The sequence below is a fragment of the Elephas maximus genome, chromosome 5, assembly GCF_024166365.1.
Source record: "Elephas maximus indicus isolate mEleMax1 chromosome 5, mEleMax1 primary haplotype, whole genome shotgun sequence".
Lineage (NCBI taxonomy): Eukaryota > Metazoa > Chordata > Mammalia > Proboscidea > Elephantidae > Elephas > Elephas maximus.
Window position 1 is genome coordinate 89,492,798 of NC_064823.1, and position 19,183 is coordinate 89,511,980.

The following is a 19,183-nucleotide window of genomic DNA, read 5'->3' on the forward strand; positions in this document are numbered from 1 at the left end:
ATTCCCACAGATTTACCTCCTGGGGCCATCTCATATAACAAATCACCTGGTTTAACTATGGAAAAATCTTTTCTTGCTGTAGCATTTTCTGAGGAAAATAGGTGAGAATTTGCTTACGTTTACTTTTTCATAAAGCATTTTGATGAAGAGTTATATATTTATAACAAAGTAGAAAGTATAAAACCAGTAAAGTATATTATATTCTAATAATTGTCAATAATATTATATTCTATTCTACTTGGGGAAAATAATTTCTTTTCCTTACGCATAGAATATGAATTATTTTTGATTAAGTACTGGAAGAACACTGCTACTTTCAATTTTTTTAACAGAAATTTGCTGAAGGCACAATCTAGTTTTTTTTTTTTTCCCCAGTGAGGCATTAGTAGTGGAATTGTCATTGTATGGTAACATGTTATGAATCAGCTAGGAATTCCAGAAACAATAATATGGCGGGTATTAAAATAAAAACTAGTTGACATTTCCACATTATTCTCATTGACTTTTTTGTTGTTTTTATTGTTGGTTGCTGTCAAGTGGACTCTGGCTCATGGCGACCTTAAGTATTACAGAATGGATCATGTAACTGATACCGCACTATCTTCACAATCATTTTTTAGTTCATTGCTGTGGCTATTGTTTCAATTCATCTCCTTGAGGATTTTGCTGACTGTCTATTTTACCAAACATAATGTTCTTTGCTAGTGATTAGTCTTCCCTGATGATGCGTCCAAAATAAGTGAGCTGAAAACTTGCCATCCTTACTACTGAGAAACATCCTCATTCTATTTCTTCTAAATCATTTTTTTTTCTTTTGGCAGTCCACAGTGTATTCAATATTCTTTGCAATACCACAATTCAAAAGCATCAATTCTTCTTCAGTCTTCTTATCCCATTGTCCAGCTTTTACGCACACATGAGACAACTGAAGAGACCATTCCTTGAGTCAGGCACACCTTAGTCATTAAAGTGGCACCTTTCCTTTTTAAAACTTTAAAGAGATCATTTGCAGCAGCTTTCCTAATTCAGGAGCCCTGGTGGCACAGTCCTTAAGAGCTATGGCTGCTAATCAAAAGGTCAGCAGTACAAATCCACCAGCCTATCCTTGGAAACCCTATGGGTCAGATCTGCTCTGTCATATAGGGTTGCTATGAGTTGGTATCAACTTGACGGTAATAGGTTTGGTTTGGTTTTTCCCAATGTAACATGCCATTTGAAATCTTGACTGTTGCTTCTATGGATTTTGATTGTTGATGCAAGTGGAATGAAATCATTAATTACTTCAGTGTTTTCTTTATTTACTGTGATGTTATCTATTGGTCTAGTTTTCTTCGTGTTCAGGTGTAAGCCACAGTGAAGGTTCTAGTCTTTTACCTTCAACACTAAGTGATTAAAGTTTGTTTTTTTTTTCATTTTTGGCAAGCAAAGATGTATCATCTGTAGTAGTTATTGGCCACGTTGTTATTGTTAGGTGACTTCGAGTTGGTTTTGACTCATTGTACAATGAAAGGAAACATGGCTAGTCCTGCACCATCCTTACAATCGTTGCAGTTTGAGCCTGTTGTTGCAGCCACTGTGTCAATCCATCTCATAGAGGGTGTCTTGGTCATCTAGTGCTGCTGTAACAGAAATACCATAAGAGGATGGCTTGAACAAACAGAAATTTATGTCTTCATAGTAAAGTAGGCTAAAAGTCCAAATTCAGGGCTTCAGCTCCAAGGAAAGGATTTCTCTCTCCGTTGGTCTTCTCTTCAATCTTCACCCTGACTGGGAGCTTCTTTGTGTAGGGACCCCAGGTCCAAAGGACCTGCTCTGCTCCTGGCACTGCTTTCTTGGTGGTATGAGACCCTCCGCTCTCTGTTCCCATCACTCTCCTTTTTAAGAGGCAAAAGGTGGTACAGGGCACACCCCAGCAAAACTGCCTTTACATTGCATCTGGGATGCGACCTTAGTAAGGGTGTTACAATCCCACCCTAATCCTCTTTAACATAAAGTTGCAATCACAAAATGGAGGACAATCCACACAATACTGGGAATCATGGTCTAACCATGTTGACACGTATTTTTGGAGGACACAATTCAATCCATGACAAAGGGTTTTCCTCTTTTTCACTGACTTTCTAATTTATTGTGCATGATATCCTTCTGCAGGGACTGGTCCCTCCTGATAACGTGTCCAAAGTATATGAGACAAAGTCTTGCCATCCTTGCTCCCAGGGAGCATTCTGGCTGTATTTCTTCCCAGACAGGCTTGTTCATTCTTCTGGCAGTCCATAGTACCTTCAATATTCTTCACCAAAACCATAATTCAAAGGCATCATAATAACCTCAAATACGAAAATTAGCAGTTTCTGCTATTAAGTTACCTAGTTGCACTTCATAGACTAGAAAGAAAAAGCCAAACCCATAGCTTCTTAGTCGATTCTGACTCATAGTGCCCCTATAGGTCAGAGTAGAACTGCCTCATGGGGTTTCCAAGGAGTGCCTTGTGGATTCCAACTGCCTATCTTCTGGGTTTTTTTTTGGGGGGGGGGATCTTCTGGTTAGCAGCCAAACTCTTAACCACTACACTGCCAGGGTTTCCACTTTATGTACCAGAACAACCTAATTTGGAATGCCTCATGTATTTAAGGTGCTACATCTAGCTCAAAGTAGTACCTAATGCCACCACTGCCTCTTCTCAATCAAATAAAATCTCAAGGAAGCCTAGGTTATTAGAGCAATCTTTTCTGTGGCAGGTGTCCTGTCTATAATCTGTCAATCTAGTTTCAGCCTAATTTCAGTTCCTTAGAGCAAATATAGTATGGGTTACTTGGAAATGGTTTCAATCAGACATGAAGGTGCCAAGTACTTTTTTCTCAGTGAGACAGCTCAGATTGATACTACCAGAAAATTAAAAATAGGACTTTACCAGAAGATCTTTTGTTCTTCCATCTGATCTGACTCTACCCAGTGCTTTTCACTGATTGCCTCTCATCTTTTGCCCTAAACCCTGAGAAATTAACTGTTGTTATTCTGATTGACCAGAACAGTTATATCGATTAGACCACAGTTACGAATGTTATTATTAGGGGCTGTCGAGTTGTTTCCGACTCATAGCCACTTCATGTACAACAGAATGAAATAGCCCATTCCTGTGCCATCCTCATAATTGTTATTATGCTTGAGCCCATTGTTGTAGCCACTGTGTCAATAAATCTTATTGAGGGTCTTCCTTTTTTTAGCTGATCCTCTACTTTACAAAGAATGATGTCCTTTTCCAGGGACTGGCCCCTCCTGATAAAATGTCCAAGGTATGTGAGATGAAGTCTTGTCATCCTCGTACTTCTTCCAAGACAGTTTGTTCCTTCTGTCAGTCCATGGTATATTCAACATTCTTCACCAACACCGTAATTCAAAGGCAACAGTACTTCTTCGGTCTTCCTTAGTCGTTGTCCAGCTTTCACAGGCATATGAGACAATTGAAAGCATCTTGGCTTGGGTCAGGTTCCTTAAAGTGACATCTTTCCTTTTTAGCACATGGAGGAGGTCTGTTGCAGCAGATTTGCCCAGTGAAATACATCGTTTGATTTCTTGATTGCCGCTTCCATGGGTGTTGATTGTGGATCCATATAAATGAAATTCTTGATAACTTCAAAATTTTCTCCATTTATCATGATGTTCCTTTTTGCTCCAGCTGTGTGGACTTTTGTTTTCTTTATGTTGAAGTATAATGCATATGGATGGCTATGGCCTTTAATCTTCATCAGTAAGTGCTTCACGTCCTCTTCATTTCGCAAGCAAGGTTGTGTCATCTGCGTATCGCAAGTTCTTAATGAGTTTTCCTCCAGTCCTCATTCCCCATTTTTCTTCATGTAGTCTAGTTCTGGGATTATTTGCTCAATACACAGACTGAATAAGTATGGTGAAAGGAAGCCACCCTGAGGCACACCTATCTTGATTTTAAACCATGCAGTACCCGTTGCTTAGTTCAAACAGCTGCCTCTTGGTCTATGGACAGGTTCCTCATGAGCATAATTAAGTGTTCTGGAATTCCATTGTCTACAATGTTATGCATAATTTGTTAGGATCCACAAAGTCAAATGCCCTTGCATATTCAGGAAAACACAGGTAAACATCTTTCTGATATTCTATGCTTTCAAACATGATCCATCTGATATCAGCAATGATATCCCTTGTTCCACATCCTTTTCCGAATCCAGCTTGAATTGCTGAAAGTTCTCTGCCGATGTACTGCTGCAACCACTTTTGAATTATCTTTAGCAAAATTTTACTTGGCAGGGCTAAAGAGACCTTAAAGTCAAAACCCTGTGCCCCTTCCTTAACATTGCCCTTTACTGCTTTCATAGGATGCAAAGCCTGGTCCCCTGGGGCAGGTGCCTCTGCAATTCTTCTCCAGGATTCCACAGGATTTTTTCTGGGTCTCCACATACAGAGCCGGTTTTAAGATACACATTATTTTCACCTTGGGAGAAGAAGGGGCCAGAGCAGGAAGAAGGAGTTCTAATTTCACCTCGGTCTGAATTTTAATGCCCAACTCATCCTTTTATCAAATTCTATTTTTAATATTGAGTTCTTGTGCAGTGACTAATTTAATTGTACCTTGATTCCTCTCTGGTGCTGCTCATAACTTCCAGAGTCCCTCTTAGGGAAACCCTTTAAATTGCAGGGTAAAATTTGGGCATTCTTATGTTCCTGGTCATAATATCATAATCGCATCAAGACATCACACACATACTCTAATACGTAAATATTTCTGAGAGCAACATAAAACTCAATGTGGACTATGTAAGCAAACGAGTCCCCCTTTGTACTCTTTCAGAATCTAAACAAAAAAGAAAAATGGGAATATGAGATCATTTTTACCTAATTGTATTTTGAAATTATCTTCCCTTTGTGGAAACCATTTTAATGGGCCATCTTTTATGACCTTAAAGAGGTTCATTCAAGTAATTATTCAGCACATAGACAATTTAGCATACCTTTTTTTTTTTCTGTGGAATCTTGGCAAGGGCTGATTCAATCAGGTCAACTTATCTACGCACTCATAGAAGCCCATGACACAATTATGAAAAATCTTCATATATATTCTAACTTAGCAACTATGTTACAATTTGATATGTAAGCAGTCATTTCCTGCCTGATGACCTATTCATTATGCTTGATTTCAAGCCTAGTTAGTGATTTAGGCCATTCAAATGGTTGAAATAAAAGGATATGTTTTCTAATTTTATGTGTTACTGAAGGATTTTTAATACATCATTCCAAGTAACTGCCTTTTTTTTTAAATTCTGCTTTAGGTGAAAGTTTACAGCTCAAGTTAATTTCTCATACAAAAATTTATACACATATTGTTTTGTGACATTAGTTGCAATCCCCACAACGTGATAGCATACTCCCCCTTTCCACCTGGGTTCCTTGTTTCCACTCAACCAGTTTATGTCCCTTTCTGCCTTCTCATCCTACTTCCAGACAGAAGCCGCCCATTTGGTCTCCTGTATCTGACTGACCTAAGAAACACACTCCTCACCTGTATTATTATTATTTTTTATTAACTTTTATTGAGCTTCATGTGAACGTTTACAAATCAAGTCAGACGGTCACATATGTTTATATACACCTTACTCCGAACTCCCACTTGCTCTTCCCCTAATGAATCAGCCCTTCCAGTCTCTCCTTTCATGACAATTTTGCCAGCTTCCAACTCTCTCTATCCTCCCGTACCACCTCCAGACAGGAGGTGCCAACAGTCTCAAGTGTCCACCTGATATAATTAGCTCACTCTTCATCAGCATCTCTCTCCTACCCATTGTCCAGTCCCTTTCATGTCTGCTGAGTTGTCTTTGGGAATGGTTCCTGTCCTGTGACAACAGAAGGTTTGGGGGCCATGACTATCGGGATTCCTCTAGTCTCAGTCAGACCATTAATTATGGTCTTTTTATGAGAATTTGGGGTCTGCATCCCACTGATCTCCTGCTTCTGCCCCATCCCTCAGGGGTTCTCTGTTGTGCTCCCTGTCAGGGCAGTCATCGATTGTGGCCGGGCACCAACTAGTTCTTCTGGTCTCAGGATGATGTAGGTCTCTGGTTCATGTGGCCCTTTCTGTCTCTTGGGCTCTTAGTTGTCGTGTGACCTTGGTGTTCTTCATTCTCCTTTGCTCCAGGTGGGTTGAGATCAATTGATGCATCTTAGATGGCCGTTTGTTAGCATTTAAGACCCCAGATGCCACATTTCAAAGTAGGATGCAGAATGTTTTCATAATAGAATTATTTTGCCAATTGACTTAGAAGTCCCCTTAAACCATGGTCCCCAAACCCCTGCCATTGCTCCGCTGACCTTTGAAGCATTCAGTTTATCCTGGAAACTTCTTTGCTTTTGGTCCAGTCCACTTGAGCTGACCTTCCATGTATTCAGTATTGTCCTTCCCTTCACCTAAAGTAGTTCTTATCTGCTAATTAATCCATAAAAAACCCTTTCCCACCTTCCCTCCCTCCCCCCCTTGTAACCACAAAAGTATGTGTTCTTCTCAGTTTATATTATTTCTCAAGATCTTATAATAGTGGTCTTATACAATATTTGTCCTTTTGCCTCTGACTAATTTCGCTCAGCATAATGCCTTCCAGATTCCTCCATGTTATGAAATGTTTCACAGATTCGTCCCTGTTCTTTATCGATGCATAGTATTCCATTGTGTGAATATACCACTATTTATTTAACCATTCATCCGTTGATGGACACCTTGGTTGCTTCCAGCCTTTTGCTATTGTAAACAGAGCTGCAATAAACATGGGTGTGCATGTATCTGTTTGTGTGAAGGCTCTTATTTCTCTAGGGTTTATTTCGAGGAGTGGGATTTCTAGGTTGAATGGTAGTTCTATTTCTAACTGTTTAAGATAACGCCAGATAGATTTCCAAAGTGGTTGTACCATTTGACATTCCCACCTGCAGTGTATAAGAGTTCCAATCTCTCCGCAGCCTCTCCAACATTTATTATTTTGTGTTTTTTGGATTAATGCCAGCCTTGTTGGAGTGAGATGGAATCTCATCGTAGTTTTAATTTGCATTTCTCTAATGGCTAATGATCGAGAGCATTTTCTCATGTACCTGTTAGCTGCCTGAATATCTTCTTAAGTGAAGTGTGTGTTCATATCCTTTGCCCACTTCTTGATTGGGTTGTTTGTCTTTTAGTGGTTGAGTTTTGACAGAATCACATAGATTTTAGAGATCAGGCGCTGGTCGGAGATGTCATAGCTGAAAATTCTTTCCCAGTCTGTAGGTGGTCTTTTTATTCTTTTGGTGAAGTCCTTAGATGAGCATAGATGTTTGATTTTTAGGAGCTCCAAGTTATGTGGTTTCTCTTTGTCATTTTTGGTAATGTTTTGTATTCTGTTTATGCCTTGTATTAGGGCTCCTAAGGTTGTCCCTATTTTTTCTTCCATGATCTTTATCGTTTTAGTCTTTATGTTTAGGTCTTTGATCCACTTGGAGTTAGTTTTTGTGCATGGTGTGAGGTATGGGTCCTGTTTCATTTTTTTGCAAATGGATATCCAGTTATGCCAGCACCATTTGTTAAAAACACTGTCTTTTCCCCAATTAACTGACACTGGGACTTTGTCAAATATCAGCTGCTCATACGTGGATGGATCTATACCTGGGTTCTCAATTCTGTTCCATGGGTCTATGTGCCTGTTGTTGTACCAGTACCAGGCTGTTTTGACTACTGTGGCTGTATAATAGCTTCCGAAATCAGGTAGAGTGAGGCCTCCCACTTTCTTCTTCTTTTTCAGTAATGCTTTGCTTATCCGAGGCTTCTTTCCCTTCCATATGAAGTTGGTGATTTGTTTCTCTATCACCTTAAAAAATGACATTGGAATTTGAATCGGAAGTGCATTGTATGTACAGATGGCTTTTGGTAGAATAGACATTTTTACTATGTTAAGTCTTCCTATCCATGAGCAAGGTATGTTTTTCAACTTAATTAGGTCCTTTTTAGTTTCTTGCAGTAGTGCTTTGTAGTTTTCTTTGTATAGGTCTTTTACATCCTTGGTAAGATTTATTCCTAAGTATTTTATCTTCTTGGGGGCTACTGTGAATGGTATTGATTTGGTTATTTCCTCTTCAATGTTCTTTTTGTTGATGTAGAGGAATCCAAGTGATTTTTGTATGTTTATCTTATAACCTGAGACTCTGCCAAACTTCTATTAGTTTCAGTAGTTTTCTGGAGGATTCCTTAGGGTTTTCTGTGTATAAGATCATGTCATCTGCAAATAGAGATAATTTTACTTCCTCTTTGCCAATCCAGATCCCCTTTATTTCTTTGTCTAGCCTAATTGCTCTGGCTAGGACTTCTAGCACAATGTTGAATAAGAGTAATAAAGGGCATCCTTGTCTGGGTCCCATTCTCAAGGAAAATGCTTTCAGGCTCTCTCCATTTAGAGTGATGATGGCTGTTGGCTTTGCATAAAAATAGCCCTTTATTACTTTGAGGAATTTTCCTTCAATTCCTATTGTGGTGAGAGTTTTTATCACAAATGGGTGTTGGACTTTGTCAAATGCCTTTTCTGCATCAATTGATTAGATCATGTGGTTTTGTCTTTTATTTATATGGTGCATTACATTAATGGTTTTTCTAATATTAAGCCAGCCTTGCATAAAAAAAAAAAAATTTTTTTTTTTTGGCATACCTGTTATAAATCCCACTTCGTCGTGGTGAATTATTTTTTTGATATGTTGTTGAATTCTATTGGCTAGAATTTTGTTGAGGATTTTTGCATCTATGTTCATGAGGGATATAGGTCTATAAATTTTCTTTTTTTGTGATGTCTTTACCTGGTTTTGGTATCAGGGAGATGGTGGCTTCATAGAATAAGTTGGGTAGTATTCCATCATTTTCTGTGCTTTGAAATACCTTTAGTAGTAGTGAAGTTATCTCTTCTCTGAAAGTTTGGTAGAACTCTGCAGTATAGCCATCCGGGCCAGGGCTTTTTTTTTATTGGGAGTTTTGTGATTACTGTTTCAGTATCTTTTTTTGTTATGGGTCTATTTAGTTGTTCTACTTCTGTTTGTGTTAGTTTAGATAGGTAGTGTTTTTCCAAGAATTCTTCCATTTCTTCTAGGTTTGCAAATTTGTTAGAGTACAATTTTTCGTAATAATCTGATATGATTCTTTTAATTTCAGTTGGGTCTGTTGAGATGTGGCCCTTCTCGTTTCTTATTTGGGTTATTTGTTTCCTTTCCTGTATTTCTTTAGTCAGTCTAGCCAATGGTTTATCAATTTTGTTAATTTTTTCAAAGAACCAGCTTTTGGCGTTGTTAATTCTTTCAATTGTTTTTCTGTTCTCTAATTCATTTAGTTCAGCTTTATTTTTTATTATTTGTTTTCTTCTGGTGCCTGATGGATTCTTTTGTTGCTCACTTTCTATTTGTTCAAGTTGTAGGGACAGTTCTCTGATTTTGGCTCTTTCTTCTTTATGTGTGTGTGCATTTATTGATATAAATTGGCCTCTGAGCACTGCTTTTGCTGTGCCCCAGCTGTTTTGATAGGAAGTATTTTCTTTCTGGTTGCATTCTATGAATTTCCTTATTCCCTCCTTGATGTCTTCTATAACCCAGTCTTTTTTCAGGAGGGTATTGTTCATTTTCCAAGTATTTGATTTCTTTTCCCTGGTTTTTCTGTTATTGATTTCCACTTTTATGGCCTTGTGGTCTGAGAAGATGTTTTGTAATATTTCGAAGTTTTGGATTCTGAAAGGTTTGTTTTATGACCTAATATGTAATCTATTCTAGAGAATGTTCCATGTGAGCTAGAAAAAAAGTATTCTTTGCAGCAGTTGGGTGGAGAGTTCTGTATAAGTCAATGAGGTCAAGTTGGTTGATTGTTGTAATTAGGTCTTCCATGTCTCTATTGAGCTTCTTACTGGATGTCCTGTCCTTTTCCGAAAGTGGTGTGTTGAAGTCTCCTACTATAATTGTGGAGGTGTCTATCTCACTTTTCAGTTCTGTTAAAATTTGATTTATGTATCTTGCAGCCCTACCATTGGGTGCAAAAATATTTAATATGGTTATGTCTTCCTGATCAATTGTCCCTTTTGTCATTATGTAGTGTCCTTCTTTATCCTTTGTGGTGGATTTAAGTTTAAAGTCTATTTTGTCAGAAATTAATATTGCTACTCCTGCTCTTTTTTACTTATTATTTGCTTGATATATTTTTTTCCATCCTTTGAGTTTTAGTTTGTGTCTGTAAGTCTAAGGTGTGTCTCTTGTAGGCAGCATATAGACGGATCGTGTTTCTTTACCCAGTCTGAGACTCTCTGTATCTTTATTGGTGTATTTAGTCCATTTACATTGAGCGTAATTATAGATAAGTACGTGTTTAGTGTTGTCATTTTGATGCCTTCTTATGTGTGTTGTTGACAATTTCATTTTTCCACTTACTTTTTTGTGCTGAGACATTTTTCTTTGTAAATGGTGTGTTCCTCATCTTCATAGTATTTGACTCTATGTTTGTTGAGTCATTACATTTTTCTTGGCTTTTATTTTGAGTTATGGATTTGTTATACCTCTTTGTGGTCACCTTAATATTTACCACTATTTTTCTAAGTAAAAACCTAACTTGTATTGTCCTATATCGCCTTGTATCCCTCTCCATATGGCAGTTCTATGCACCTGTATTTAGTCCCTCTTTTTGATTATTGTGATCTTTTACATATTGACTTCAATGATTCCTGTTTTGAGCTTTTTTGTTTTAATTAATGTTAATTTGTTTTTGTGATTTCCCTATTTGAGTTGCTATCAGGATGTTCTGTTCTGTGACCTTGTGTTGTGCTGGTATTTGATATTATTGGTTTTCTGACCAATTTCCTTTAGTATTTCTTGTAGCTTTGGTTTGGTTTTTGCAAATTCTCTAAGCTTGTGTTTATCTGTAAATATCTTAATTTTACCTTCATATTTCAGAGAGAATTTTGCTGGATATATGATCCTTGGGTGGCAGTTTTTCTCCTTCAGTGCTCTGTATATTTCATCCCATTGCCTTCTTGCCTGCATGGCTTCTGCTGAGTAGTCTCAACTTATTCTTATTGATTCTCCCTTGTAGTAGACCTTTCTTTTATCCCTGGCTGCTTTTAAAATTTTCTCTTTATCTTTGGTTTTGGCAAGTTTGATGATAATATGTCTTGGTGTTTTTCTTTTTGGATCAATCTTAAAAGGGGTTCGATGAGCATCTTGGATAGATATCCTTTCGTCTTTCATGATCTCAGGGAAGTTTTCTGTCAGCAGATTTTCAACTGTTTTCTCTGTGTTTTCTGTCCTCCCTCCCTGTTCTGGGACTCCAATCACATGCAAGTTATCCTTCTTGATACAGTCCCACATGATTCTTAGGGTTTCTTCATTTTTTTTAATTCTTTTATCTGATTTTTTTTCAGCTGTGTTGGTGTTAATTCCCTGGCCCTCCAGATTTCCCACTCTGCCTTGTAATTGCTTGAGTCTGCTCCTCTGACTTCCTATTGTGTCGTCTAATTCTGTAATTTTATTGTTACTCTTTTGGATTTCTGCATGCTGTCTCTCTATGGATTCTCGCAACTTATTAATTTTTCTACCATGTTCTTGAATAATCTTTTTGAGTTCTTCAACTGTTTTATCAGTGTGTTCCTTGGCTTTTTCTGCAGTTTGCCTTATTTCATTTCTGAGGTCATCCCTGATGTCTTGAAGCATTCTGTAAATTAGTTTTTTATATTCTGTATCTGATAATCCCAGGATTGTATCTTCATTTGAGAAAGATTTTGATTCTTTTGTTCGGGAGGTTGTAGAAGCTGTCATGGTCTGCTTCTTTATGTGGTTTGATATTGACTGCTGTCTCCGAGCCATCACTAAGATATAGTAGTGGTTTATTCTATAATTGCTCACTGAGTCTTATCTTGTTTTGTTTTCTTTCAATATACGTGGATGGGCTACTAGATTGTGCTGTCTTGTTTGTTGTAGCCCTTGACTTACTTATGACCTATTACCAGCTGGTTTGGGCTGTTGCCAGATATATATGCCTGAGTCTATTCACTATTCTTGAGTAGAATCTGATTTTGGGTCATCAAGTGTGTGATGCACCCTAACACCTATCCACCTCGAGATGTAGTGGTGATAGTTGTATGCACCAGATTCTATTAGCAGCTGGGGTTCACACTCCGGGGGGGGGCAGGATGCTGACAGGCTTCCCCCAAATGTCAGTGAGGTAGGTGTGTCTCTATTCCTATAGCACCTTGGTGGGCGGGCTCTGCAGCTGTACCTTAGGCCCCCAATGCAAGTACCCCTACTGATTGGTAGGTGTCATCCTCCTTAGACCCCTAAGGCAAGAGGCTAGGTGGTTTGGGGGTAGCTTCAGCCCTCAGTTCCCTGTTGTGGGTCAGTGAGGGCTCTGTTGAATAAGCAGAGATATCAGACCTGGGAAACTTGTTTTTCCAGTAAATCCGCTAAAAAAAAAAATGCAGTCAGATCCCTATCCAAACTGCCTTTGCATTATAACAGCCACCTTGTTCCCTGTAAGGATGAAAGTCCGAGATTTGGAACATATATGCTTGGCTGGAGCTGGTTCTGTGTTTTTAGTCCAATTAGGGAAGGATTTTTGGTCCCTGGGTTTTTTGTGGTTGCTTCTCTCAGGCCGAAAGAATGGGTTAGGAAAAGACCAAAAAAAAAAAAAAGGGAAAAGCAAAGCTGCGGAGCCAGAGCCGTTCTCCCTCTGTCTCAGGAAATTCCAAAGTTAATGAAGCCGCCTGGGAAGGGGAGGGGAGGGTTCAGAAAAACAGGAGAGTAGCACCCCGGAATATAGCCAAAGTTGCTTATCTTACTTGGGATGACTATTTTATCTGAGATTCCTGAGGGGCGTGTCACCTATGTGTGCTGGCTGTGTGGAGATTGCCCCCGAGGGTCTGGACCGCAGAAGCCACGGTCAGATCCTCTGCTGCCAGTCCAAAGCCCAGCGTCAAGGTTCCCCTGCTGGGATGCTGTACTCCCGGCTCCAAAATCAGTCGCTGCCTCCCGGGGACTTCTCGTCCTGCCAGCCATGTGGCCGCGCCACCTCCGCGGACCGGCTGGGCCCCCTCCCGGGGTTAGTTCAGGTGAGTAGGGCTGCACCCCTTCTTTACGCCGTGACCAGATGCAGTGTCCAGCTCCCCTGTGCCCAGTCCAAAGCTTGGCGCCAAGGTTCCCCGGCTGGGACGCTGTACTCCTGGCTCCAAAACCAGTCACTGCCTTCTGGGGACTTCTCCCACCAGCCGCGTCACCACGCTGCCCGCGCGGACGAGCTGGGCCCCCTCCCGGGGTCAGTTCAGTGGGATAGGGCTCCGCCCCTTGTTTGTGCCATCACAAGATGTTGTGTTCAGGTCCCCTTGGCCCAGTCCTAAGCCCGGCGCCAAGGTTACCTGACTGGAACGCTGGCTCCAGGCTCCAAAAACAGTCACTGCTTCCCTGTAGTTGTTCGTTTTCTGTCTCTGTCACTCAGGTCAACTCTTTAAATCTGTGTTTGTTGTTCAGGGTTGGTAGATTGTTATGTATGTGATCGATTCACTTGTTTTTCCGAGTCTTTGTTGCAAGAGGGATCCGAGGTAGCGTCTGCCTAGTTAGCCATCTTGGCCCCCCTGGTTTGTCATTTTGTTGATCTTTTCAAAGAAGCAATATTTCATTACGGTGATTTTTTCTCTATTGTTTATTTCATTTACATCTGCTCTGATCTTTATTACTTCCTTTCCTCTGGTGGCTGTGGGCTCCTTTTTCTATTCTTTTTCTATTTGTGTGAGTTGTGTGGCTAACATTATGATTCTGGCCCTTTCTTCTTTTTTTAATGTGTGGGTCTATTGCTATAAATTGGCCTCTGAGCTCAGCCTTTGCTGTGTCCCAAAAGTTTTGGTATGCTGTGTTTTCTTTCTCATTTGTTTCCACAAACATTTTCAGTCCGTCTTTGATTTTATCTATTACCCAGTGGTTTTTAAGTAAGTTGATATTCAGTTTCCATGTGTTTGATTTTTTTCCCATGCTCTTTCTATTATTAATTTCTACTTTTATGGCATTGCAAATAGTGAAGACTTTTTGTACTTACTCAATCTTTTGGATTTTGGTGAGGGTTGCTTTGTGGTCTATTCTGGAGACCGTTCCATGTGCATTGGAAAACAGTATATGCTTTGCTGCTTTTGTGCGGAGTGTTCTTAATATGTGTATGAGGTCAAGGTGGGTGATTATGACCTTTAGATCTTTTTTTTTTTTTTTAATCTTTGCTGACTTTCTTTCTAGATATTCTGCCCTTTACTGAGAGTGGTGTCTTGAGGCCTCCTACTATTATTGTGGAACCGTCATTTTTTTCAGTGCTGTACGAACTTGTTTTATGTATTTTGGAGACTTGTTGCTGGGGCATATATATGTATTATGGTTATGTTATCAAGGTGGATTGTCCCTTTATTCATTACATAATATCCTTCCATGTCTTTTATGGTAGATTTTGACTTAAAGTCTATTTTATCTGATATTAGTTTTACCAGTCCTGCTCTTTTTCTTTTGGTTGCTGTTTCCTTGATATATTTTTTTCATCTTTTGATTTTTAATATATTTATATCTTTGTGTGAAAGGTTTGTCTCTTCTAGACAGCATATTGATGGGTCATGTTTTAAAGTCCATTCTGTCACTTTCTGTCTTTTTACTAGTGCATTTAAGCCATTTACATTCACTGTGATTATTGATAGGTATGATTTTATTAATGTGAGATGGGTCTGGAGGCATTAGGGAAGGGTCTAGGGTCCACTCCAGCTTCCCTTGGGTGGCAGGGAAGGGGGGGAGTTAGGAAGAGAGGAGAAGAAAGAGGGTAGAGGAGGCTTTATGGAGGAGGGCAGTGGTATGTGTTGGTAGTTAGTTCTCAGCAATCATGGTTGCCGGGATGGAATAGTTGTAGCTGGTGTTCACTAGAGGGGTAGGGGTTGTAGGAGCATGCTCCTGTGGTTACTGGGAGAGGGAGTCTGAACTCCTCCTTGAGGTGCAGCCAGTAAATGTAGTCTTCTTCGTGCTGGATGCATTGGCACCGTGTCTTTTTCTCCTATAGGAGTTCTTTGGAAATGACTTTCCGCGCGTAGTGTTGCTGTTTTACTCCAAGATGGCCACACTGAGACATGTCATTAGGCCTGGAACCTCCACTCTGTATCTGTATTTCATCCTTGGTTTCTATCAGTTTTTTATTCTCCTCAGTGACTTCCAATCTAATATTTTATCTCTTCAATCCAGAATTGACATTTGGTCTGTTTTACTTGGTATTTTGGGCCTCTGTTGCAGTGCGATGTCTTCGTGGGTCTGACTCTCCTGCCATCTTGGCACTGCCTCAAAATCTGCTGGCTTTAAGTGAGGCTCAAAACAAGAGAAGGCTCTGGAACAGGTTCTGGCTGCCGTGTAAGCTGTCCTGCCACTTAGGCCATGTGATCTGAATGATGCGTCAGTGGAAAACAGAGATACATTTTGGAGTTTTTCAGGCCGTTATTGGTGAATCACAGTGTAGACCTTAAGGATTTTGGAACAAATCCCTGCCATCCTCTGCAGACAACTATTCTCCTTTTGAGAAACAGCTTTTGGCTTGTTACTGTGCCTTAGTAGAGACTGAATGCCTAACCATGGGCCACCAAGTCACTGCATGGACTGAGCTGCATATCATGAACTGGGTATTGTCAGACCCTTGATGTCACAAATTTGGACATGCACAGCAGCACTCCATCATTAAATGGAATAAGTATACATGAGATGGGGCTCCAGCAGGACCTGAAGGCACAAGTGAGTTGCCTGAGGAAGTGACTTAAATACCCATGGTCTCCATTCCTCTCATATTACCTTCTCCCTCCTTGTATACAAGTATGCCCTGATAGGGAGTTTTTTATGAACAGCTGACTCAGGAAGAGAAAACTGATGCCAAGTTTACAGATGGTTCTGCATGATATGCAGGCACCACTCAAATGTAGACAGTGGCAGCACTGAAGCCCCTTTCTGGGACCTCCCTGAAGGACAGTGGTGAAGGCAAATCCTTCCAATGGAGAGAACTTCAAGTACTGCACCTGGTTGTTCACTCTACTTGGAAGGAGACATGACCAGATGTGTGACTGTGTACTGAATTCATGGGTGATGGCCAAAGATTTGGCTTGATGGTCGGGGACTTGGAGAGACCACGACTGGAGAATTGGTGACAAGCAGGAATGGAGAAGAAGCATTTGGGTTGACCTCTCTAAAACGGCTAAAGAGGTGAAAATATTTGTATCTCCTGTGAATGATCACCAAAGGGTGACCTCAGCACAGGAGGACTTTAACAATCAGTTGGATTGGATCATGCATTCTGTGGAAACCAACTGTCCCCATTCCACAGCCACTCCATAGGCTAATGAATGATGTGATTATGGTGGCTGGGAAGGAGGTTATACATGGCTTCAATTTTGCATTTTTAAGAACTATGATGGTCTTAGCAAGGCCCGTATGTGCATACTCAGGGTGGGAGAAAAACATTTGTTTTAAAAATGTCCCATTACAGTGTCTTTGAAATAGCCCCTCTGCCCTTATCCATTCCTGTGGTTCAGAATTAATACGTTGTCTTTGTATGTATATTTGGGGTGTGAACTTAGAAGATCCATACAAATTGTCCCTAAGAGTTTACAGTTCTGTGATATGAAGTTATTTAGGTGCTTCCTAGATTATCATGTAAACTGAGAAGAAGATCTGAAAATGGAATACAATAGCATCACTTAATGTACATATTACATGGAAAGAATTGAATGAATGGTAAGGAAGGTTAAATTTTAATACCAAAATAAAAATTGATCTATTTGATATACTAAAATGCTTGCTGTTGGAATAGTGCATTTAAAGGATCAATAATACCATGAAGTAGACAGCTAGGTTGGTTTCACCCTTGTTTGGTTTTGAATTACATCTTTGGAACTAGTTTATGAATTATCTGGATTTTACTTCACAAAGCTTTTTCCTATCAGATGATTTTCAGAAGTTTGCTGAGATGCATTTTAAATTGGGGGAAAAAACTGTACATAAAATCAGGTTTTCTCTGTATCTTATCATCTGCGAATAGACATAGATTTACCTCTTTCTTACCAATTTGTAGTTGTTGTTAGGTGCCGTTGAGTCAGTTTGGACTCATAGTGATCCTATGAACAACAGAATGAAATACTTCCCAGTCCTGCACCATCATCACAATCATTGTTACGGTTGTTCTCATTGTTGCATCCACTGTGTCAATCCATCTCATTAATGGTCTTCCTATTTTGTGCTGCCCCTCTAGTTTACCAAGCATGATGTCCTTCCCAGAGATTAGTCCAAAGTATGTAAATTGAAGTTCACCATCCTTGTTTGTAATGAGTCTTCTGGCTGTATTTCTCCAAGAGAGATTTGTTTGTTCTTCTGGCAGTCAGTGATATATCCAATATTCTTTGCCAGCATCATAATACAAAAGTATCAATTCTTCTTTGGTCTTCCTTATTCATTTTTCATTTTTCACATGCTTATGGGGCCATTGAACACTTCATGGCTTAGGTCCGGCACACCTTTGTCCTTAAAGTGGCATCTTTGCTTTTGAACACTTTAAAGAGGTCTTTTGCAGCAATTTGCCCAATGCTATGCATAGTTTGATTTCTTGACCACTGCTTTAATGGGTGTTAATTGTGAATCCAAATAAAATGAAATCCTTGATAACTTAAATCTTTTCTGCACTTATCATTGTCATGCTTACTGCTCCAGTTTTGAAGGTTTTTTTTTTGTGTGTGTGTGTGTCCTGTTGTGATCCATCCTGCAGGCAGTGCTGTTTCATCTTCATCAGTAAGTGCTTCAAGTCCTCTTCACATTCAGAAAGCAGGGTTGTATCATCTGCATATTGCAGGCTGTTAATGAGTCTTCCTCCAGTCCTGATGCCTCGTTCTTCTGTATATAATCCAACTTCTTGGATTATTTGCTCAGCACACAGTTTGAATAAGTGTGGTGAAATAATACAACCTTAATGCATACCTTTCCTGGCTTTAAACCACTCGGTATCCACTTGTTCTGATGGAACGACTACCTCTTGGTCTATGTATGGGTTCCTCATGAGCATAAGTAAGTGTTCTGGAATTCCCATTCTTCACAATTTTATCCATAATGTTTTATGATTCACACAGCCGATGCATTTGCATAGTCAGTGAATCACAGGTAAACATCTTTCTGGTATTCCCTTCTTTCAGCCGGGATCCTTCTGACATCAGTAATGATATCTCTTGTTCTACATCCTCTTCTGAATCCAGCTTGAATTTCTGGCAGTTTTCTGATGATGTGCTTCCATAATTACTTTTTAATGATCTTCAGCAATCTTTTACTTGTGTGTGGTATCAATGATAATTTTTGCACTCTGTTGGTTCATCTTTCTTTGGAATGGGTAAAAATACAGATCTCTTTCAGTCTGTTGGCCAGGCAGCTGTCTTCCAAATTTCTTGACATAGACTAGTCAGCACATCCAGCCCTGTATCTGTTTACTGAAACATCTCAAGTGGTATTTCGTCAATTCCTGGAGTCTTGTTTTTTGCCAATGCTTTCAGTGCAGTTTGGACCTCTTCCTTCAGTACCTTTGGTTCTTGATCATATGCTACATCCTGAAACAGTTGAAAGCTGACCAATTATTTTGGGTACAGTGACTTTGGGTATTCCTTCCATCTTCTTTTCATGTTTCCTGCACTATTTAATTTTCCCCCCCATGGAATGTTTCAGACTGCAACTTGAGGGTTGAATTTTTTCTTCTGTTCTTTCAGCTTGAGAAGTGCCTGGGGTTTTCTCCCATTTGGTTTCTACCTCTAGGTCTTTTTACATTTCATTATAATATTTTACTGTATCTTCTCCAGCCGCCACTTGAAATCTTCTGTTTAGCTGTTTCACTTTGTAATTTTTTTCTTTCATTTTAGCACCTCTATGTTCAAGACCAAGTTTCAGAGTCCCTTCTGACATTCCTCTGGTCTTCTGTTTCTTTCCTGTCTTTTTAATGTCCTCTTACTTTCATCACGTATGATGGCCTTGGTGTCATTCCACAACTCATCTTGTCTTAGATCACTAGTGTTCAATGCATCAAATCTATTATTGAGATGGTCCCTAAATTCAGGTGGGAGAAGCTCAAGGTCATAATTTGGATCTCATGGACTTCTTCTAGTTTTCT

At 39.6% G+C, this 19,183-nt stretch overlaps 1 pseudogene; it reads right to left on the reverse strand.

Moving 5' to 3' along the window:
- The window catches only part of LOC126077127 (UDP-glucuronosyltransferase 2B31-like), a 269,121-nt pseudogene that overhangs the window by 153,170 nt on the left and 96,768 nt on the right, over nucleotides 1-19,183 (reverse strand).